Source organism: Hyperoodon ampullatus (genome assembly GCF_949752795.1).
Source record: "Hyperoodon ampullatus genome assembly, chromosome: X".
Taxonomy (NCBI): Eukaryota; Metazoa; Chordata; class Mammalia; order Artiodactyla; family Ziphiidae; genus Hyperoodon; species Hyperoodon ampullatus.
In genome coordinates, this window is record NC_136913.1 from 9,505,964 (window position 1) to 9,530,920 (window position 24,957).

General features: G+C 41.8%; 1 protein-coding gene across 3 annotated transcripts in view; it reads left to right on the plus strand.

The window, feature by feature from the left end:
- Window positions 1–24,957, plus strand: part of FRMPD4 (FERM and PDZ domain containing 4) — a gene marked incomplete at both ends in the record, with an annotated part of 744,491 nt that overhangs the window by 468,825 nt on the left and 250,709 nt on the right. The window lies entirely within an intron of this gene.

The following is a 24,957-nucleotide window of genomic DNA, read 5'->3' on the forward strand; positions in this document are numbered from 1 at the left end:
GCCTACGAGCCACAGCTGCTGAGCCCACGTGCCACAACTACTGAGCCCGCGCACCTAGAGCCCGTGCTCCGCAACAAGAGAAGCCACCGCAGTGAGAAGCCTGCGCACCGCAACGAACAGTAGCCCCCGCTCACCGCAACTAGAGAAAGCCCGCGCACAGCAACAAAGACCCAACGCAGCCAAAAATAAATAAATAAATAAATTTTATTTTTTTTTAAAAAAGAAGCACACGTGGGCTTCCCTGGTCGCGCAGTGGTTAAGAATCCACCTGCCAATGCAGGGGAAGTGGGTTCGTGCCCTGGTCTGGGAAGATCCCACATGCCACGGAGCAACTAAACCTGTGTGCCACAACTACTGAAGCCTGCATGCTGCAACTACTGAAGCCTGCGCACCTAGAGCCCGTGCTCCACAACAAGAGAAGCCCCTGCTCGCGGCAGCTAGAGAAAGCCCTCATGCAGCAACAAAGACCCAACACAGCCAAAAAAAAATTAATAAAATAAATCAATTTATTTTTAAAAAAAGAAGGGGATCCTTTAAAAACAAAAAGAAACATATGCACACAGAACTCTGAAACTAAATTTAATCTCATAATTCCATTTTTAGCAAGTCTCATAGAAAGGGTTAATTCTCATATTTTGTTAGAAGAATATAATTAAATTGCATGTGCCTTAGCTTAAACCAGATCGCAGCTGAAGAAAATCTGTCATTAGAAGGAAATTTACTGTTCAAGTTCCATGTTCATGTATTTGTTTTTCCTAGAGAAAATGGACAACTTGAATATAGTTTAAATTAATTTTTCCGTTGACCTTATATCCTTCTATCTTGATGAGGCTTGAAAAGCGAGTTAATCTCAATCTCTCTCTCTCTCTCTCTTTCTCCCTCGGTGGAGAATATAATTCTCCATCTATGCAAGTCAACTTGTTTACGCCAACTCTGCTTATTCCCATGGCTCGTGGCGGGTTGAGTGAGGACAGTCTGAGGACATTTGCTTCTGAGGGTTTTTGGCTTCTGTTGCTCCCCATTTCTGCTCTTCATCATGTTCCAGATTTTCCTTGTTATTCTTATCCCCCAGCACTCTCCTCGTCTTTGGAAGGACCAAATGTGCCAGAGATAAATGTAGAAACAAGAAAAGAGGAGTAAATATCTACCATAAGTTGGATATGTTAGTTAAATTGTGACAGAGGATGATTAAAGAATATTGGTTTTATGCAGACAGTCAGTTGGCCTCTAGATATATTATCATATGGATATTTCTTAGATACCATAATGACTTATGTGATACCATAATAAATCTGAGGGCTGGTGGCTCCAACGTTTAGATTCTTCCATTCCACAAATTAGTCTATTTGCAAAGTAGCGCAGAGTGGTGCTTGTTTATTTATTTACAGAGTATTGTGCTAGATGCTGTGGGAGAGAGACGTGAATAAGTCAAAGCTATTGTCCTCAAGTTGCCTTGGAGCAAGTGGGGAGGTGACCACAGATGCCCAGTTTGTACTGGAAGGTCAAGCCGTGCTTCGGGCAGGCAGGGTCCTGGAGGGTGAGGCTGAGGCTCCCCTGGGCCTGTGCGGGCTGAAGGCCCTTTCCATTCTGCAAGCAGCCAGCTGCGTGCAGGCAAAGTCCCTGACTCCCTGGCCTGTTCCAGGGAAGTGAGAGGTCAGACTTCCAAGGTGGCCAAGGGGAGGAAGAAGAGGAACAGGAACAGGAAGAAGAAGAGGAAGAGGAGGCTGGCCGGGCTGAGGACAACCAGCATTTTGCCAATGTGATGCCCACCTTTGGCCAGAAGGGCCCAGTGCCACCTCTCAAGTCCTTCTTTGTAAGCCTGGCTCTCTCTAACAAAGCCGGCTGTTTCTCCACACTCTCTTCTCCTGCCCCGTCCCAAGAGCATTGATAGAGTGGGTTGGACAAAATTCTCTGAAAATGGCGTCTCCGATGAGACCTGACTAATAAGAACTGAGGGAAGAAATATTCCCCGAAGACGGGATAGAAGTCCAAAGACCCTGAGGTAGGAGTAAGCTTCACATGTTGCAGAAACAAAACACCCTGCTTGTGAGATCCAGAGGAGTTCCCCATCTCCCTAAATTGCACCGCGGCAGACACTCAGGCCAAGCCTCAAGGAGTCCTCCTTGCTTCCCCTGTCCTCCTCGCCTCTGTCCCCACGTCCTACCTGTTAACAAGATTCTGGAATCGGCCCCTTTGATTTAATCAATCCCACTGGTAACCAGGGTCCACCATCGTCCTTCACCTGGATGACTTCAGCTGCTTCCTTATGGCTCTTCGTGCTTCAGCTCTTCCCCCTTTCAGTCCATTTTTTATGGGCCAGGTCTTTCAAAAACACATCTTGCCTCACAGGCCTGCCCCTGGGGCTTGTACTGCGCCAGGGCCTTCCCTCCGCCCTGGGAAGCCCCTCTCAAGTCCTCAGCTCAGCCTCCATGGCTGCCCTCCTTGGCCCCTGCCTACCTTTCCTGCCTCCTTTGGGACCGCTCTCCCCACCCCCTTCCCCTTCTGGCGCCCGGGCCTCTTTATTTTGCGTCACATCAAGTTTATTCCTGCCTCAGCGTCATTGAGCTTCTGTCCCCTCTTCTCCAGACGCGTCTTCCATGAGACGTCGTTACTCGGGGCTGCTGGAAAATGCCCTCCTTTGGCTTCCTGATGGCCTTCCGCACTCAGCCGTTCTCGTTTATTGGTTTGCTTGTTCGTCACCTGCTCTCCCCTCCCCGCTCCTCAAACAGGACCCGCGTGCTCAGTAAACACACACAGAATCCATGAGTAACACAGGTCCCCTGGAATTCGCCACCAGTACGACTGCACCGCTGTCCTGCTGAGTGGATCCTTTTCTGCTCTCCCCTGACCATTCCTTGGCCTTGACCTTCTGGGAGCTTCATGCTTCCTCCTGTTCCTGTCTTGATACGTGTTCCCCTCCGCTGGCTCATAACCTGGCCCCCTTGGAGCTTTCTCTTGTGAGTTCAGTGTTAGTGACCCAGGAAGCATTCACCAGCCTTTGACCTCAGCCTAACATTGTTTGTGTTGGTGGTGTGACCAAGTGTGACCTTTTTTAGATTGTTCGTTATGAACATTTTGAAACATAAAAAGGCACAGAGAATAGTATAAGGACACCTATATGCCCATCCCATCAACCTATCATGTAGATTTAGCAATCATTATAGTTGCGCCATATCTGCATCGTATTTGGAGGAAGTATTTTAAAACAAATTGCAGAAATCATGATTATATACCATAAATACTTCAGCCTGCAATTTTGAGAAATATATTTTATTACACATACACAACAGCATTCTCACACCTGTGTGGATTAACAGTGCCTTCAAATCATGTGATACCCACTCCATATTCAAACTATCCCAATCGTCCCCAAGATAACTGTCCAAACCAGGATTCAAAGGTGGCCCACATTTCTAGAATCTCTTTTATTCTGGACTAGCTGCCTGCCTTTTCTTTAATGCCAATGACTTGTTGAAGGAGTCGGGTCCTGTGGAATATCTCACTTCTGGATTGTCTAATTGCTTTGTTTTATCACCTATAATTTGTTATTGGAGGTTACAATCAAAGGTCTAAGTAAAGTCCAAATCAAATCAAACTTCTGCGAAAGTTTCCGTCAAGTGTGATGTTGGTGTTACATCTTACGTCTGGGTTAACGTAATTTCTCTTTGTTTTACCACTGGGTACAGGTGATGAAAGCTTGGTCCTTCTGTTGTAGTCTGTGTGTTTCTTCTTACAACCAGCCAATAATCTGTGGGGGTGATATAATTTTTTTTAAAAGCTATTCCTCTGTTAGCATCAGTAGTTTACCTCAGGGTTCCAAAACTGTTTCTATAAAGAATGAGATAGAAAAGAATTTCGACTTTGCCAACCAGACAGTCCCTGATGCAACTATTCAACTCTGCTGTATCATGAAAACAGCTACAGAGAATATGTAAACAAGTGAATGTGTCTGTGTTCCAGTAAAACTTTATTCACAAAGGTAGGTGGCTGCTGGATTTGGCCTGGCTCCTGCAGTGTGCCCAAGTGGTGCTCAACCCCAGTGATTTGCATCGCTTGGGGAGTCTTTTAAAATACTGATTCTCTGGTCTTACCCCAAAACAATTAAATCATCATCTTTGGAGGTAGGGCCCTGGCATTGGTTTTGTTTTGTTTGTTTGTTATTTATTAAGACTTCATTTTTAAAGAGCAGTTTAAGCTTCACAGCAAGATTAAGGGGAAGGTACAGAGATCTCCCACACGCCCCCCGCCCCTACACATGCATGGCCTCCCCCGCTATCAGCATCCCCACCAGAGGGCTACATTTGTTACTATTGATGAACCTGCATTGACGCATCGTAACAGTCCACAGTCCACAGTTTACATGACAACATTCCAGTTCACTCTTTGTGTTGTACATTCTACGGGTTTGGACAAACGTATAATGACATGTATCTCCCATTATAGTATCATATAGAGTAGTTTCACTGCCCTGAAAATCCACTGTTTTATCCCTCCTTCATCCCCCCAGCCTCTGGCAACCGCTCATCTGTCTGCATAGTTTTGCCTTTTCCAGAATGTCATATAGTTGGAATCATATAGTATGTAGCCTTTTCAGATTGACTTCTTTCACTTAGTAACATGCATTTAAGGCTCTTCCATGTCCTTTCATGGCTTGATAGCTAATTTCTTGTAGTGCTGAATAATATTCCGTTGTCTGGATGTACCACTGTTGTATCCATTCACCTTCTGAAGGACATCTTGGATGCTTCCAAGTTCTAGCAATTATGAATAACGCTGCTATAAACACCCCATGTAGGTATTTGTAAGGACTAAGTTTTCAACACCTCTGGGTAAACACCCAGGAACTGGATCATATGGTAAGAATATGAGTAGTTTTGTAAGAAGCCGACATCCTGTTTTCCAAAGTGCTGTACTATTTTGCATTCTCACCAGCAGTCAGTGAGAGTTACTCTTGCTGCATTGGTATTTTTAACAGCTCTCCAAATGGTATTGCTGTGCAGCTACCACTGAGAACCACTGTTTTAAAGGGATTTATCCCCACTAGAGATAAGGAGTTCCCAAGGTGAAGTAGATGGGCACGTGAACAACTAAATCTAATAAAAGACAGAGGAAAATAAATGTTGTAAAGGAACAAGGGGGAGCCCTTAGAAAGAGCAATGGAGGAGGGCATCAGAAAAGTTTCCTTAGAGAGTGACATTGGAGCCATCCTTGAATTTTGAGCAGGTTTTGATTGGCACAAAGGCACTAATAATCTCTAGTCAGATTGCTGCAAAGTCCTGTCCCCCCTCAGTAATGTGAAATCAGGAGGGTAATGAAGACGTAAAACCTGTGCCCAGGAACCTTTGTTTATTTGCATGTTGTCGTTATCTTACTCTTTTGGAATTAATATATCAGTGGCTAAAGGCAAACGAATAATTAAATTATATTTACTGACATTTCAGTTTTTTTAGGAGCTGCAAATATAACTCTGAGGAAAAAAAAAAAAAGAACCGAGATAACAGTCTGAGTAACAGTGTAGAGACAATGGGGCAGTTTCATATGCTTGCCCAGAATCCATTCTCTCGGCCACTGGTTCTTTCATTTATTTACTTCTGATGGGCAGGGTGGGGTGACGTTCTGGGTAGTGATGAGGAGGGTAGAAACTCATAACAGCATGATCGAAGTACAAAAATAAGGTTTGTCTTTGGTTATGCTGGTGGTTCTCAACCAGGGATAGTTCTGCTCCTCAGGGGACATTTGGCCACGCCTGGAGACATTTCGTCATGGTTGAGGGAGGGGGTGACACTGGCATCTAGTGGGTAGGGGCCAGAGAGGCTCCTAAACATTGTACAATACACAGGGCAGTCCCCCCAGCAAAGAATTATCTGGTCCTAAATATCGATAGCACTAAGGCTGAGAAAGCCTAGATCATGCTAATGTATTCAGACACACACAGCTTTTCAGGAAAACTTGTGACTGGTATTTCAAGGAGTACTTATATAATCATCCCCATAGGTCATATTTTTAATAATCTCTGAAGTCACAGTGATCTCTTTTAACGGAGTAGGGGGTGGTGTCATTAACATATGGAAATCTAAAAATTGGCTTTTTGATGCTAGAGGGAAAAAACAATTCAGATTACAGGAAGGCCTGCTCTTCCTTTAAAAAAAAAAAAAATCCTCTCTTGCCCTTGGGGTAATACAGCTCTCTAGGTCTCTCTAGATCTCTCTCCCTACAGAGCTGGGTAGTTTAGTATCTGCCTTCAGGGAAGACATGCTAAACCCAGTGCAGTCAATATGGGCATTCAGTCGCAGAGTTCTTCCTCTTGAGTTTCCAGGTACTTACTTAGCCCAGAGGCTCTTTCTCACCTGAAACCCCATCTAATTGCATTATTTTGTTCCCTGAAGCTTCAGCCATTAGCTTGAATTAGAATAACTCCCTGTGTTGCTGCCTTTGTGTGTCTACGAATGTGTGGCCCAAGTAAGTAAAATATGGCCTGTGTATGTTTCCTATGGCTGCTATAACAAATTCCCACACACTTATTGACTTGAAACTACTCAAATTTATCATTTTACCATGCTGGAGGTTAGAAATCCAAAGTGGATTTCACTGAGCTAAAATCGAAGTGTTAGCAGGGCTGGTTCCTTCTGCTACCCGTAGGGGAGAATCCATTTCTTTGCCTTTCCCAGATCCTAGAGGCTACCCACATTCCTTGCCTTGTGGCCCCAAATCACGCTGACCTCTGCTTCCCTCAACACATCTCCTCTGACTCCGCCTCTCCTGCTTTCTCTTTCACTTATTAGGATCTTGTGATTTCATTGGACCCATCTGGATAATCTAGGATTATTTTCCCATCTCAAAATCCTTAATTTCATCTGCAGAGTTCCTTTCGCCATATGAAATAACATATTTACATGCTCAGCGGTTAGGACGTGGACATCTTTGGGAGCCTATATTCTGCCTACTGTTGACATGAAACCATTAGACAGCCTATTATTTCTCCAGCAAAAATGAGTTTATTCAGGATGAGCAAAGAATCGCAATTCTGCAACCCTGGCGAGCCCTGTGCAAGTCCCCTGCAAAAATGGAGAGGAGAACTGTTTTATAGAGGGGAAAGGAAGTTGGGAGGCTAGAGTAAACAAAGAGGCCATGGCTTTCCACTGGCTGAGTCGTGACAGTCTCTCATTGACTGAGCTCTTGCCAGGAAGGAAGAGAGACTTCCCTCTTCTGATCTCCCAAATCTATTTAATTGAGTTTTCTTTTTATAATTTTTTTATACTACCATAGCTTGAATGTGACCAAATATGCTATCAGTACTTTAATTGTATTATACAGAGAAGCATGAAGTTTACCACAGAGCTTGAGCTCCAGAGGCAAAGGACGTGAATTCCAGTACTAGCTCCACCAACTATGAGCTATGTAGATATGGGAAAGTTACTTCACCTCGCATCACTTTCCCTACCTCTAGAATGAGCATTCCAGTAGAACCTCCCTATTAGGGTAATTGTTGAGGGCAGTAAATGAAATAATTTTGCTTAAGGCAGTATACATAACTCCTGGCACATAACTGCTCAATATGCATTAGTTATTATTATTTTCACTCATGGAGCTGTTGTGAGGATTAAAGAAGAAAATTCTCATGTCAGCAGACTTTTTCTCTAAAGGGCCACAAAATATATATTTTTGGCTTTGCAGACCGTACAGTCTCTGTCACAGCTATTATACTTTGGCTATAGGACCAAAGTAGCTACAGGCAGTATGTAAATGAATGGATGTGGCTGCATTCCAATAAAACTGTATTTGTAATTGCAGGCAGTAGAGCGAATTTGGCATGCCCAGGTCATAGTTGGCCAATCTGTACTCTAGAATAGTGGGGCTCAACCCTGGCTACGTATGGGTGTCGCCTCGGAGCTTTAAAAAAATGATCATGATATCACATCTAATTTTCAGTTTTCTTTTAACTAAAAATATAATTCCTCTTATTTTTCTACTCCTGATTTCAAATTAAGTACCCAAGGGCACTGCTTTGTACATAGTACATTTTTAATAGCACTTTGTTGAAAAAATTGTGATGGCCAATTGAATCAAAATCTCTGGGGGCGAGCCCTAAGCACCTGCTTTTTGAAAAAGCTCTCCAGATGATGCTCTGGCCGCCTGAATGGAGAATGTGTACTCTACAACCTCACTTCTGTTTCCTGTAACAAGAAGAGGGCCTATCACAGGCTGGGCACTGGATTACTAGCTACTGAGTGTGAGTGAGAAAGCATGTGACACAGCGTGAACATAGTGCCTGGTCCATATTTCAGCGCAGTAAATGGTTGTTGACCATTTGGGATCCTTGGATGGCAAACCACAAAAAAACCAAACTGACTAATTTAGCCAAAATAGGACATCATGGGAAAGAGATGAAGGCACTCAAAGAATTCAAAGAAGATTAGTGTCAGAAAGGAGAAAAACAAGGGCAGCTTACTAGGTCTGAGAAGGAGCAACAGGATGGCTTTTCAAGGATTCTTCACGAAGATGAATGACCTCTGCCTTTTTTCTATCTTTCTTTTGCATCAGTGAGCGAGAGATTATCCACTCCTTGGCTAGGAGTGAGTGGGACACCTTGATGGGCAAGCCTTACCCTCTTTGTGACTGATGGGGAAGAGTTGGTCTCCAAGGCAAAAGATTAGGAGGCCCTTTCTAGAAGAAAGGGCAAGAGGCAGCAGTAAGTTATTGATAGCTAGTTGTTGCTGTTTTTGTTGTTATTCTTATTAAACACCTTCATAATGAGACAACATAAAGAAGTATTCCCCATGGTACAAGGCACACAGTGGATGCTCAGCCACTTACCATCAGTGAACCTTTCCTGAACACTGGTAAAACCAGTAAGTCACGGTCCTTGCTCTCCAGTGGATTTCAGTATGTCGCTTTTATTCCTGTAGAGCAGTGCTTCTCAACCCGTGATTTTGCCCTCTTCACATTGTCGGAGGGTGGGTTGCTACTGGCATCCAGTGGGTAGAGGCCAAGGACGCTGATAAACATCCATCAGTGCACAGGACAGCCCTCCAACCTACAACATCAATAGGGCCAAGGTTGAGAAACCCTGGTAGATAGTAAAGTAGATGGATATTTGTTGTGTTGATGTAATTTTCGTTTCTTTCCAGCCAACAGGGATGTGCTTTTTCCGTTGGCTAAACTATTTCTCTTTGTGTGCCCCACACCCCTGCTTTAGATATTGAGTTTTGTGGAAATGAGGGGTATATGAGTCTTTACATTTATTGAAGACAGCAGAACTCTGAGGGGGTTCTCAAGTTGAAATTAGACCAGAGTGACGCAGGGAAATAGGAAATGCAGATCACATTTCCAAAATTTACCTCTGTGAAGTTACCCCAGTATTTAACATGCTAAAAATAAGTTAGCCGAAGAAATGAAATTTAGGTAAACAAACGTTAGTGAAACACAGAAGAATATTTTAATGGTCAAATAATAAAGACTTAAAAATAAATTCAATTAAATTGTTTGATGTTTTTCAATTTCACTAAAGGAATCGTTCCATGAAATGAAAACCACATTTAGCAAAAATCACTCAATATAATGATATTTCAGTTCGGTTTTTTTTGCGGGGAAACATGCAGATTAGTATCACCTTTGAATAGTGGTACATTTTTATTAATTCTAAAAGGTGCTTATTAAGTTCCTTGGTGTTCACTAACCATTTATCTCTTTTTTCTTAAATATGTAATAGTTGTACAATAAGTGAGTAGTACCCCTTTTCTGTCCTGAATTTTAGAATAACAGGGCTTTAAAGTGTCTATTTATTGAAGCTTATTTAAACTTCCAATTTATGCTGAAACTTTTTTCATGGGAGGGGACGTCAGATTGAGTTCATTATTTTTCAGTTTCTGACCCATTAATTATCATCACTGGCTGGATGAATAACTTGTTCATTTCCTTTTCCCTTATGCCCCTCCTGTTTACATACTGAGGTGATTATTCTGCTGAGTTTAGTGTGGATCTTTTTTGTATGCATTTGTTTTCACAAATGAGTATTATTGTTTTATATACATTCATTTCAATGTGCATAAATTTTATCGAGTGTTATGTATCATTGTGTGTGTTTCTTCTGAGCCCTGGGATTTTAAGATCCATCCATGTTGCTCTGTGTACTTCTAATCTGTTTTCTTTTTTAATTGCCACATAATGCTCCTTGGTGTGCAGCAACTTGGTTTTCGAGATGTAACCACTTCACACCAGAAACTTACGTTTCTGCCTTTGCCCCTTTTATGATGGAGTTATAAAAGTGTAATGAAAGAAAAAGCTGCTAGCTGTGAATAGCAGCTAAAACGTCAATTTCAGGTCCCTCGAAACTGATCCTACCCACAACCCCCTAAAATGCTCTTACTTTTAACCCTGGTGAAAGAAAAAATTCTTTTCTTAACCCCAAACTCTTGCTAAAGGCTATTTAGCTTGTAATTTCCCCGAGGCAGTTACCTCTAGCAAATACCACTTTAAATGTAAAGGTTTCAGTAGTTTGCCTTTCTTTCCTTATTACCTTTATCAGGCCCTTTTCATCTTACTACTGACTTACAGAAATGGTCTCTGAATTGTCCTCTCTGTCTCCTTGTCTCTTCTAGGCTTAGAGTTTTATCATGTATCACTCTTGAACATACATAAAGAGAAATATATAAGCGAAATAAATTGGTTAGGACATTCCTGAACCTAACATTCATAGCTCCTTCTGAATGCCTTTTTCTGACTCAGAATCACTGATGCCCACACTTGTTCATACAACATTGTATTGTGACATCAATAGTGTTGGTGATGCGGCATTTCTTAGGAATCCTCACTTTCATCTCTGAGATTTTCTTCCAAATTCCTAACACCCACTCTGTGCATTTTGATCCTTGAGTTTTCCTTGCTTGGCCTGGTATAGGCAATAGTTTTCTATGTATCTTAGTAGCATGCTAGAACACAGCTTTGTCTACTAGTGTAGGTATTTGCTTGTACTGAAAGCATTTGTCACTTTGCTAGAAAATGTGAACATGTGTTCACTTCTTCAGTAATTAATATTTGCTTTTCTAATGTCAAATTCATTGTTTGCCGCTCTGTTTGCATGCCTTTCTGTGTACCAGTAACTTTCCATTTCACTACTGAATCATAGTATAATCTTTTGGAAGACATTTTAAATGGGATTTAAGCTTAACATGAGTGGTATCAACACTAGACATAATTCAGGTGAAGCCCTGTTTATAAATAGCAATGGGTATATTGCCCACACATCTTCAAGCAAATAACTATTGCTTGGTAGCAGTTTAAAACACCATCAGTTGTAAGTCTCATCCCAATTTTAAAGATGTTAAAGTATAGAAAATGTGCATCTTGCATAAGATGATTCCAGAGGTAGGTACTCAAGATTCAATACGGTGGCTCCATAGACCATCAGAGACCTGAGCTCCTTTGCCTGTTTGCCACTGCATCCTTAGCACATGGCTTCCATTGTCAAGGCCCCTAGGGGGGCCAAGGTGAGCTGTAAGTTAATCAGAAAGGGAGGAAGTCAAAAAGGCCAAGAAGGCAAAGGATCTGCAACTCCTCGGACACCCCTACCTTGCAGAGAGGCTGGCTAGGAACTGTAGTCTTTTACCTGGGCAGGTTTGTTTCCTGGGAGCAAATTGGGCTGTTCATATTGGTGAAGAAGGAGACAATGGATGCTGAGTAATCAGCTAAGGGTCTCTTCACCACGTCCTTTTGAAAGGCTCAATTCCCATGCAACCTGATTCCCATCCCACTTCAGTCTAATTCCAATCATATGACAATTCAACGTGCCATGCTTTGTGACAAATCCTAACACTTTGTTCTTGTCATTGTATGTGATTCAAAAGTAAGCACAGGTCTGTAATAATTGGTGTTTAATGTGGCTAAGCCACTTCTCCCTAACGTGTCTCCAGGTCCCTTGAGGCAGATCTGTCTTCTACATCTTAGTCACTTCTCCCACCCCAGTGCCAGCTGTCTGAATTAGCTTCCACACAAGAAATGCTCCGTACATGGATTCGATGTCATCTGGTTTCTGTGGCCTCAATAAGTGATTGCTGCTTCCAGCTGATTTGTTGTCTGATGCTCCCTCTTTGAGTCCATGAAGAATTTCATAAATGCAGCAGCTTGAGAAGAGGAAAGTTTTAGAGTTTGCTTCTCTCCTTCGGGAAACTTTTAAGCCATGTTCTGGTGGGCTTCAGTTCTGGGTTAGGCATTTCTATAACATTCAGATTCAATAAACTCAGCTACAACCTGTTGTAAGATTCTCAGGTCATGCCTAATAACGGCAGCCAAGGGAGAGAAGGTGGATTTTATGAGGGTAAAGACTCAGCGGTTACTGGAAAAGGGATTTGTGTTTAGGGTTGTCGTTGGTTTGCACTTCATCTCATAGGAACGTAGCATGCAAATGCAAATAATCCCTGATTTCTCATTCTGAGCCTGTTTGGTTGAGTCTGTATCATCATAATGATGATCATCAAATGTTATGGAATAGCTACTCTGCTGGGTGCATCAACAAGTATCCTGGTAACAGACTGTTGACATAAACATGGGTGGCATTGGCTGATGCCTCCATGCATAGTAATAGTAATAGTAATATTACTGGTATATAATAGTATTAATAGTAATAGTAACTATTACTGATAGTAATAGTAAATAACACTTACTTAACTCTTTCCGTGTGCTGTGTGCTGCTCTCCGCACTTTATGTAGATTAATTCATTCAGCCCCGCCCACATCATTGTGCACTAGAAGACTTCCAGCAGCCAGTATCTACATCTTTGTGGCTGAGGAATTTTTCTGGAATTGTTTTTGCCACTGTACTTTTGTCTGGGAGCACTTTAAAAATAACTGACAAGTGTTGGTGTATAAATACCCCAGCTCCCTTGCCCCTCATATGGGTTGTTTCAGAGATGTGAGTTTTACGCCATTCCCAGAGTTTCCTGGCAGGATTAAGCTCCACTCCACTGTGGTGGCTGGATAATACATTCTTTATTGGCTGCTTTCTCCTCCCTATATAGTTTCCACACCCCCGCCCTAGAATCTTTCCCTTGCGGTCAGCTCCTGGGTAAACCCAAACTAAGACAAGTACTAATATCAACCCTACGAGCTAGATGCTATTACTATATTTATTTTATAGAAAGGAAAATGAAACAGAAAAGTAAAGGAAATAGCAGAGGTGGGGTTCCAACCTACATAGTGAGTCTGGTTTCAGAGCTCACACTCTAGCTACACCACATAAAAGCCACATGAGCTAAGCAAAGGAGTGTACAGATTTTTCATATCAAGTGGAGACTCTGATCTGATAGTCGTCTGTAGATTTAGTTACTTTTCCAAAACAAAAATGTCTGATCAAATGTGGGGAGTGTGTTATACAGACTATTGCAGTTATGACTTGGCCCCTGGAACATTGCATGCCAGCTTTTAAATGTACAATCTCTCTTTTTTTTTTTCTTTTTTTGCGGTACACGGGCCTCTCACTGCCGTGGCCTTTCCCGTTGCGGAGCACAGGCTCCGGACGCGCAGGCTCAAGCGGCCATGGCTCACGGGCCCAGCCGCTCCGCGGCATGTGGGATCTTCCCGGACCGGGGCACGAACCCGTGTCCTCTGCATTGGCAGGCAGACTCTTAACCACTGCGCCACCAGGGAAGCCCCAATCTCTTATTTTTGAGGACCTGGTGTGCCCACTAATTAAACCACTTGGAGGTTTGTTTTTTGAAATCTGGTGCTATGTGGGGGGATGTTCAGCCCTCCCAGCCACAGCACTCCAGAGTCATCAGCAATCTAAAAGGTCATATTTTTGTCTTCTATTTCCTTCAAATTCATTTAGTGTCTGGATGATAAATGTCTTTTAATTAAAGCCTACAGGGCTATGGATTTACTGTTTGTGAGATGGTGACTTTCTCTGTTAAACCAACATTGGTCTGTGTGACTATAAATAAGGGTTTCAGTAGTTTTATATGCATATATCTTGGCGAAGTGAAAAGAAATTAAGAAGTTATTGCCACAAAGACTTGTTTCAAAAACAGTCATAATTTAATATGTGTTGCTTTCACCTTCCACCTAATGTCCCCACTCGGTAAATCAGAGAGGTCCTCACTAGTCCTACCCAAACAGCACACCGTGATCTATTAACAGATTCCTATCGATGTAACTTTCATCTGACTGTTCTCGAGTTTTCAGCTGTCTACTTTTGGCAGACTACCGGCCAAAAGGTATATCACTGATTCGGCGTGAAACTCAATTTTATTTGTGACAAAGACTTATGTGAATTATTTTAAAAGCCTTTTACGAAGTGAAAATGTTGTTTCTTAGCCTCAAATGATTCATTTGTTTTGTTCCTTGATCCCTCTCAATTTAATCATTATGTCATCCTGAAAATATGTCAGCATGGAAATCCATGGGATATATATTTATGTGTTCCTGATAAAGAGAGGACTTGGGAATTCTGGAACCTAAGGTTCTGTTTATGTCAGGTGTTGGAGAGCCGTCAGTATGTAGAGGCCATGAGAACCTTCATCACAGGGTGGGTCTTTAGGGAAGTGGGAACCCAAAAATAATGGAGGAGAAACTTCAGTACAGGGAGAAGACCTAACATGTGTTGAGAACTCACTCTGTTCTGACCTTTGTGGTGTTGCTTTACATATCACTACATCTTTCCCCAAACCACAGAGGTGAAGTCATTTTCCCAATTGGAGAAAAGACTAGAGAGACTTTTGAGTTCTTCAAACACAGGTCTACCTGACTTCATAGTTCTGTTTCCATACATGGGTAGCAGATTGTATTGAAAGCCTCTGTGCTAAGTGGTGGAGTTTGTCTTCTCTGGAAGAGTGGGATTGCGTAGTCCTTCTGGTGGTCCCTTAGATGACATCATGAAGGAAATTGTCTAAATATCAGGGTGCTACTAGTCACGTTATGTAGGTGGTGAGCACTCCTAAGGTAAGGAGGGTGTTGAGGGACTGGGAAAAGCATTCTGAATGCATTGGCCATCCCCAGTTCTCCACATAAGCCATTCTAGATGACACACCTGACCTTGGGTTTACCCGTGTTCTGTTTAAACAGCAGACTGATGCTCAGGTGGTGTGACTCCCATTGGCATTATTGTGGACAGACATGAATCCTGAGAATAAGGGAATCTTCAGTCCAAGTACAGCCCTACTGAGCATTTAGGGATGGCCAAAGTTGCTCTGGATAAGTAATATTGCTGGATAATATATGTCAGTTTCATAGAGATAGTTCTGCACCCTGCAACCTTCACCTTCTCCATCCATTCTCTCCTCCCCAATTGAAAACTCTCATTTCTTTAGTTCTCAGTGTGAACAGAACAATCTGATTAAATTAATGTATTTGGAGAAAATCTGATTAAAGGATTTTGTACCAGAATTCCTCTAACACCCCTTTGACCCCTCCCAGCTCGATTTTTTAATTTAAGCTGAATGATATTTTCAGGTGATAGTTTAACAAGACAGTTTTGCACTTAATCTCCCCCACTCAGCAGACACTACCAATGCTGGAATTTAGGCAAAAGGAGTGATATGATGTGTATGGTGGCCTCAGAGGGAGTAATTGGCTACCAGACAATAGTAGCTCAAGGTTTTCTCTTTGGGAACTAAACAGAATCAACTAGCTGGGCTATTTAAGGAGAAAAATGATGAACTAGGTGAAATGTGACTTTAGAATTTTCTATTTCCTGTTTTTAGTTTTGACTACAATTATAAGGGAGATAAGGTTGATTACTAAGGCTCCTACCATTACTAAAATTTTATGACTAGCATCTAGCTTCCATTTACATATTATGATTATAAATATTATTCAGTATTTGAGATTAACTTTTTCCTACATTGTGTTTGATTCTAACACCTAGTGTTGTGTGTGGACGTATTCAAAGTCTTCCTGGTTTGTTGCTCAGGTAGCAAAACCTGCTGTTTACAATGGTCAGGATTTAGAGGAATGTTGGTCATTATCTCCTGAAAATAGTTTGGTCCTTCACTTTGAAGGATGTTTTCTAACATTCCTGTTTACTGATTGTTTCGTCGTCATGGTATGTTAGCATTATTCACAATTGCCCTCAGAGGCTGAGCTTTCAGGAAGTTTGCTGATTATCTATAGGTCTTCATAAAAATATAAGGAAACTTATAGACCTTTGGATTTTAAATAGTTTTAATAATTTAAAATAATAATTTTAAAGGGAAAGAACTAGTCTATCTTCTGTAGAATGCTGAAATGCCAAGAGCAGGCTATCAGGAGGTGATAACATTTACTGAGCATCTATTCTGTTCCGAATGTCTTTCTCCCTCTCTCCTTTCCTTCCCTCCCCTCCCCTCCCCTCCCCCTCCTTCTCTCCTTCTCCTTTTCTGTCTCTTTCTGCCTTTTTTTCATGGGACTCAATTCTGAGTTCTGATTTTCAAAAAAGGATCTATATGGTCAGACGATATTTTAATTGGTGTCTCATGGCTCTCTTCTATTTACCCTTTTTGCCCCTTTAGAGATGGAACAGACGATAAAAGTTGGTTTGTGTCCCTTGTGGGCAAAGAAGAAATAAAACGTTATCTGGCTTGTTTAAAATGAGAGATATTTTCTCTATATTCTTGTTATGTTGGACTTCTCCTTTAGCTGCTTTATAAAGTAGGTTGCTAACATCATACATTAAATCCTTTGTTTTAGGAACACCAGAAAATGGTTTTTCAGAAAAATTTTTGCCATTTTTGCATAATCTCTTTTCCTTAGTCATCCAGAGACTATGCCTACTTAACTGAAAATTTTTTCTTAATTTGTAGATAAGGATAACATCTTCACGTCTTGAAGCCTCAGCTCAGATAATATCTCCTCCAGGAAGCTGTTTCCATGCTAAGAGACCCTCCTCTGTATCCCATAGTATGACTGCATACTCTAGTATTTAATGTTTCTTCAACCTCTTCAACTGATTTCTTTATAGCTCTGCCTTCCCATTAGCCTATAAACTGTTGCCAGTAGTCACCACCATCGTGGACATATGTAACAGTAGTAGGACTTCAAAATAGTGCTAGATCTTTCTATTTCATGCAGTAACTAAGAAGCACACATATTTGTATATTAGAAATTTGGTTTTTAAAATAAGTTGATAGCTATATTGCAGTGTAATTGGTTTCCTTTGTACTTCTATGTATTTTGCTTTATGGCTTTAAAAACGTTGCTCTGAGAAGGAGTCCACAGGCTTCATTAGGCTGTCGGAGGGGCTCTTGGCATGGAAAAGGTTAAGAGCCTCTGCTGGAGAAACATGTTGCACAGTTCAGAGACACTTCAGGGAGGTTGAGAGGTTGTTTTCAGGCGCCCTTATCATCGCCATGGAGAAAGCTTGTGTACTTCTGGCTGACACAGGGAAGAGCAAAGGCTGGGTGACGGTGGGCTATTCCAGCGCCAGCTGACGACTCAGGCATCCATCAGAGTTTCTTTTTGTAAACAATATTTGTTTCCATGTGACAAGGTTGAGATATGCAGAGAACACTGCTCTTGAGCCAGACATAATCGTGTTAGTCTCATGCTGCATCCTCCAATAATACCATTACTGCTGGCTTCCAAATAGTTGAAAATAGGCACCACTTCTTTGACTTTTCTTTAGAAAGGCCAAAGATGTTGCATTTCTCCTGTTATTCCTTCTGAAACCTTTTGGTGTGGATTTCACTTTTCCAGAAGGCCTCACAATTTTTCTAACACCACAGATACCTTTCATGATATTTCATGTGTATTTATCAGAGGAGACTTCATTCATTGGATTTCTTAATTAAAAAAGGATGACTTGATTATTTCTGCTCAAATATTCCCTATGCTTTTAAAATTCCTGATCCCTCCCTCCTCCTGCCTCAGGATCCGATTTTGCAGGGAAGTAGAACCTACTGGATGAAAAGTCTCTCAACCTCCTGCCTCCAAACCTATTCATTTACTCATATCTATGCCCAGCACCACCTGCTTGCCCTTGTTACAGTGGAAAAGACATTCCTTTTCCTGTCTCTGGCAATGGCACACTCTTTGTATTGCATCCAAGAGCAGATAGGAGAGACCCAGTGTCACCTAGTAAAGTGTATATTAAAGAGATCTACCTGCAAAAATGTAAAAAGATGCTATTCTTCTCACCACATTCTTTTGGAAAATACAATTATGTTTTATAAGAATATGTTATATATATAATAATGTTATTGATTGTTCTTAAATGAATTAATAAATATATTGATAATTTCTCAGTTGTAATTTACAACACATTAGATATTGACAGATATAGCCAACATAAACCAAAGTTTTTGAAGGTCCTCAATAATGTTTGAGAGTATAAAGGAGTCCTCGGGCCAAAAAGTTTGCAAAGTGCTGGTCTACACTTCCTGAATCTACTTCTTCACCTCCCTTCCACTCCTCCATCCAATCAAATTTGGCTTCTGCCCTCATCAGTGCAGTGAACCTGTTCATTCCAAAGTCACCAGATTCAATGGGAAAGTCCTTACTAGGCTTGTGGAAATCCTACCACACTGTTGTTGACCATTCTCCTGGAAGTGCTTCTCTGTTGCCTCGGGGAGGTCGAGAGAGGAGCACCATTCCCAGTCGCGTGGTTCCTTCTCCTCCATCTCCTTCATGGGCCTTTTTTCCTCTGCCCACCCTTGAAGTTCAGTGTCCCTCAGGGACCTCGCCTCCTCCCACCCTCCCTGGGTGATCTCACTGCTTCTTTGTCTTCATTCGCCACCTCTACGTTAATGAAGGCTTTGTCTTCAGCCCAGATCTCCCCTGACCCCAAGCTTTGGACCTGAGTATTGAACAGCTTGTTTTAACACCTGTACTTGGATATTCCACCAGCATCCACAATTTAATACATCCTGGACTGAACTTAGCTGGTCACCTGCTCCTTCAGCTGTATCCCCTTGGCCCAGCCCATCTTCTCTCTAGTTGTTCAAGCCAGAAGTCTGGAAACGATTCTTTCCTTTTTCTTCAGACCTTGGTGTCCCTCATGATATATCCAAGCAATCTCCAAGCCCCGTGTCACTCACCTCCTAAATTCTCACAGTAATCCCCTCTTCTCTGACTTCTAACACTGCCCCACACAAGTTCCATCATCTCTTCTCTGGATGACTCATCTGGTCTCCACAATGCTGCCTTCCAAGGTGCAAATCTCATCATTTTATTATGTCTTCAAGGTCCTCGATCACCTGGCCCCCACTCACCTTTATCTGCTTCATCTCTCATCACCTCCCGACCGTCTTGTGTCAGCCACTAGAGCTTCCATGCGGTCATGCTCTCTTGGCTGCAGCCCCTCGCGTACTGACTTTTCATGCTGGGCCTTCATCCCTGCCCCCCTCCCCATCTGCATCTTCCCACCTCAAGCACAGGCCGTCCTGGCTAACTGGCACTGGTTGCTAATTTTCCAGATGAGACTCCCCTTCCCCAGGGAGTCCTTTCCGAACTACCTGCCCCCATCTCACCCACCTCCTGCCCTGTGTCTGAGCTTCCATAGCCCATGTGTGCTCTGTGGTGACATTTGTCGATCCACACATGTAACTAACTGCCTGTTTGGCATGATCTTCAGGAGGACAGTAGCCTCGTCTTTCTTACTTGCCACAAATCCTCGTAGCATCTGCTAGCTCCCTCACTCCCCAGAATCTCGTGGTAACTCTTTCTTGAATACGGAAGTTCGTATTTTTAAACTTATCTTTTTCTTTTAAGACAGAGAGATTTCACTGATTTTAACTTTGTCAAGCCACCACAGGGTGGCTTGAGCACCGAAAAGCAGTGATTTCATTGCTTACAAAATACAGCCTTCATAATTTTCCTAAGACCTGGGTATAATTTCATCTGCCACCCACAAGAAACACATAAGAAAGAACACCTTTGTGGTAGGGTAACAGTGAGAGTTGGCAGTATATTGACCAGGTTAAAAACTTCTATCAAAATATAAGGAGGGTGGAATATGGGGAATGGAGTTCTGATAAAAACATGATCCTATGAAGAGTGTGTCATCAAAAATAATTCTGTTGTTTTTTTTTCTTTCCAAAAGCGATCTTTAATTATAAAAACCCTAACTGTAAAAATGGTCCTTTTACTTAACTGTTTTGTCACCTAAGTGAAAAAATAAAACCACAGAATTTATCATAGGATACGAGTTCTAATCAAATATTATCTGGTACATTAGGCAGTTTGCGGGGGAAAGGCTCCCCTGATAACTTTGTGTTTCTCAGAAAGTAAAATATTTGCAACGGAAGTAAAAGGGTTTTTTTTCCCTATCCTTTGATACAATGTGGAATTTCTAGTAAACCACATAAGGAGACTAATGGGATCCGTGTAGCCTGAGGATCTGGGTTCCTGCTTCACACAGCTTCTTGCTATTTGTTCCTCCTCCGTTTACTTTCTCCCCACTTCCATTCTGCTTCCCACGACTGTGGACAGCTCATCAGACCTTCATCTCCTGAAAATCATAAACACTTAGGAAGTTAAGGTCTAATGTTTCTGAGTCCTTGAAATCAAGGTTGTGTTTGTGGGCATCTCCTTCCCAGTGTTATCATTTAAGGTGATTGATCAGGGAATTTATAAATGATTATGGCTTTGAGGTTTGCTTCTTTTGAAAAGAAAAGGGCACTTAACTACTGGGTCGTGTTTCTGTCATGTGGTGCACTTCCCTCAAAGGACACAGGTCGTTATCGAGCTAAAGAAGACCCTGGTCTACAAGTCAGTTCAGTTCAACAAATACTTATCGGCTGTCTTCTAGAAAGACACTGGCAGGTGCAGATCTCAGGCTTTGGCATTTGGGGTATAAACCCTGAGTAGGGAGCCTTTTCTTCTAATTCTCTTCCCTTCCCTCAATCCCTCAAACCTGAAAAAGGGGGAAAGTACTACCTCTTTTCCAGAACTGATTGAAGAAATAAATGAGATAAAGCAAATAAAGTATGTGGCTCAGTGCCTGGCACACAGGAGGCCCTCAGTAAATAATGGCTTTGTGAACTATGAGAACAAGATTCAAAAAGATCAGGAAAGATTCCCCACGATTGCAAAGTGAGCTAGAAAGAGGTCTTGCATTTTTGTAAGAAGTGAAATATATAGCTAACTGAGAGACAAATAAGGAGATACATGTTCATAAAAGTAGGAAATAGTTTTGCCAATCTTACTCTGAAAGTAGCACTCTTGCTATTTGGTTTGACTGGTTATTGATGAAGGTCGTTAACTGACCAGATACTTGACCAACAACCACTTTGACAGGTTTTTCTCTTTTTTTGGGGGGTTGGGGTTTCTTTATGCTTGCACCTTTAAAAAGGCAGAATAGGTCCAGAATGGGAAAGATGTGCCTTTTTTGTTAGAGCTGGTGCTTACAGGAGGGGGAGGGAAGGGCGATAGACTGTGTATATGTCATTCGTTCAAAGTGAACTGAGGTTTTGAGGGAGAAGGGTTTTCTTGACAACTGAGTGTTTCATATCCTGCCTGTGGAAACGCAGTAGATTTCTAAAAACAAGTTTAGAGGCAATAAGCTAGTGTTCCTGGCGTTCTTATGTGAAAGGATTATTTTGAGGCTTTGGGAGAGCATAACACCTTTTTAAAAATTCCTGCTCCTAAAATCTGTTGCCACATAATTCCATTCTAACTCAGGTCACAGGGTCCAGTTAGCAGTCATCTAACATTGTTCCAATGTTGACCCCAAATTGTTGTTCCTCCCCAAGGTTTTAAAACTAATATGAGATTAGGTTTTGAAGGGAAGGGAAACTTAAATGAGTGTTTTTCCTTAATTATGTTTTTGCCTGCCACCACAGGGACTCTGGGCTTTAAGCTTCTAATTTTCCACCTTTTTCATATGTTTCCTGTTACTGTATTATTGTGGCCTGAGTAGGGGGAAAAAAAGGCTGCAGAGGGAAAAGAATCCCATCAATATAACTGAAATGTCTTTCTCTGCAATTCAGTGACTGGCTTTATTTTTATTATGCTTTTTAAAAGATTTTTACAGCTGCCTTCTAATTACATGACACTGTTTTTCATTGTAGAGCTGACTGCCTACTCATTATGGATGCTCTTTAACCTTGTGCATTGAACTTTGACTCATTATTTTCAAATAAGAGAAATCTCAACCCATGGTGTTGCTGTGCGAGGACAGCTAACGAGCCCCGACAAAGCTTTCTTACTGAACTCAGGTTCCACTGCTCACCACTCAAAAGCCAGTAATTTGAGAGGCAAGTGTCAGTAGAAGGGAAAGTTGCTTTATTCAGAAAAGCCAGCAATCTGGGGAGAAGGTGGACTCATGTACTGAGATCAGCTTCTAAGATTCTGCTCAGCTAGGACAGTTTTTAAAGGGAAAAAGGTGGAGCGGGGTGGCCGGGGGAGAGGTGGGCCTTAGTGAATCGTCAAGGCAGGAGGTTGGATTCTGCTTCATTCTCCATTGCGCGCAGACTGGCTGACTCTTCCTTCAGATGTTCTCTTGCCTGCGTGATCTGCCTGCAGGATTGCGAGGGGTCTTATGGGGGTAGAGGGCTAGTCGTTTACTTAGTTCTTCATTCTTAGGAAAGGAATCAACAGGTTAGACGTGGTGTTCATTCAGGAGTACATAAGTCAGGAGTTAGGTTAAATTGCCTAGTGATCTCGTTCCTATAATTCGATTCTTTCAAGGTTAGAGGGGAACAGAAATGGGCAAACAGGAAAGGGGAAAAGAGCTGCTTTCAGCTTCTGTCCCAATAGTCTCAAATCACAAATTCCCAGACCACAGGCTTGTCAGTAGGCAGAAGGAAGGAAGGGAGAGAGAGAGGGAGGAAAGGAAAGGAAAGGAAGAATGCAAAAGCCCACTCAGGTTTTTAATTACTTATTAATTACATGTTAATTACTTGTTAATGCTAACATAGCATTTTGAATGCTTGTGTGGAAGATTTGAAATGCATCACCATGAAAAAATGAGGGGCGGTGTCCACCTTGGGTACAGTAACTGGTCAGAGAGCAGTTTTACTTTGAGCTTGAGGTATGGCCCTTGTCATTTCTTTTCCATAGAGTTCTGCCCAATGTGAAATATCCAACCAGAAATATCTTCCTTTGAAGAACATTTGCAGTGAGGGCTTAACTTAGTCGTTGTTATACCAATTCTATTATCTTGTTTCCTGTTGTTGCTTTTTGTATACAGTCTGCTCTTCCTGGAATATCAGGAGTTCATTGTAAAAGATATATTTTCCAAGAAGCTCTAAAAAGAGTATTTTCAAGAAAATGTTTCTCATTGTTACCACAAAAGCGTCTGTACAATGTAGCCTTAAATGATAAAGTTGGACTCTCTAGAGCAGTGCTTCTCAAACTTCTCAAACTCACACAGTGAGAAAGTGGCCTTCTGGAAGCCAGGAAGAGGCTTCTTAAGGCGAACCAAGTCTGCCAACAACTTAGTCTTGGACTTCCAGCCTCTAGAACTATGAGAAGTAATTGTCTGTTGTTTAAGTCCTTCAGTCTGTGGTATTTTGTTACAGCAGCCCCAGCTGACTAAGATGCCAAAGGATGTTTTTATAGGCTGAATATGTGTAGTCTCTCTTTAAAAGAAAATTCCTAGACCGCTTTAATGAGATCCTTCCTTTGTAGCTAATTAGGCACTCGTTCTGCCATGATTCAGGAAGACAGCATAAAGAAAAATCAACTAGAGCCTTGCCTTCTTTGCTAGACAGACGGATCTACTGAGCTTGTATTTATGCTTAGTTGGGTTTCTTTATGCCTTTATTTGTTTAGACAGACCACATTCCTCAAAGAAATGCCACCTTCCTCCTTGAATCTTTTTTGCTTTGTATTCCACGATATTCTTCTATCAACTTGTCAGAGCAATTTTGAAAGTTATAAGAAATTGTCAGTCAACCGAAGTCGTATTTCCTGTTCCTTCTTGTCACCTTCAGTGAAAAAAAAAAAAAAAAAAGCAAAACGAGTAAAAATTACATGTAAATAGGCACTCTATCTTAGGTTTTCTCAGAGCTCTGGTCCACCTAAACCCTATTTCCTGTTCACTACTGAATGAATTTGTCATCATCACATTATAGAGTAAATTTGTTCTATAAAATTAGAATTGGTATTTAAGAATTTCCTGATAACAGCTGATACATTCTTTATGTCTCCAGCAATGGTTCTCGACCAGGGTCACTGTGCCCCCAAGGGGAGGCTTGGCAGTGCCTGAAGACATTTTGGTTGTCCGGGCTGAAGGTGGGTGGATGGGGAGTTCTGGCGTCCTGTGGGTCAAGGTCAGGGACGTTGCTAAACACTTTATACTGTGTATAGCACAACTCCCCACAGGAAAGAATTGTCCAGCCCCAAATGTCAAGAGTGACAAGGGTGAGAAATCCTGGTCTGATGTTCCTGGATACAGTCTTGCCCCCTTGGTGTGGTTGTTTTACTCTGAAGTTCCATTGGACTTTATTTTGATGTGTGAGGGTGCTAGCCATGTAATTTCATTAGTCATGAGAACTGTGTATATACGCTTTGTCAATGAAATTTGATTTTTTTTGAAGATTTGACATTTTGTAATGGGTAATTTTTGATGTTCCCAACAGCAAGTGATTTTCTGTATGTAGTAAGTCATTAAAAATTATAGCAAGTTATTTTTCAAATCATAAATACCTCACAACTCTGTCATTTGAGCACATTTATTTAAAAACACATTTTGGCAATAACTATCTCTTGAGAAAGACTGTGGTCCCCAGGCTAGAGGGATTATTCCCTATATCTGGAAGGAATATGGAGTTAGGTTTTCTGTCAGAGTATTCTCATGTGGCATTGGGAGGAATACATTGTAGAAACAAGATACCTCCTCTTGAGTCCCGTTGATCCTGAGTGCTGTGGATAAGATGGCCTACCACCCTGCCAGTGGTTCCAGAATCTTTGACCCTGGGCTGAGTGGGCCTGAGAGATAGCTGGGACCAGCCCTTCACCTTAGAGACAAGTATTGCCAGTTGACCACTGATTAGCCATGGCAAAGGGAAAGAGCTTATACAAAGAGAAGGCTGAGTCCTGAAATCCATG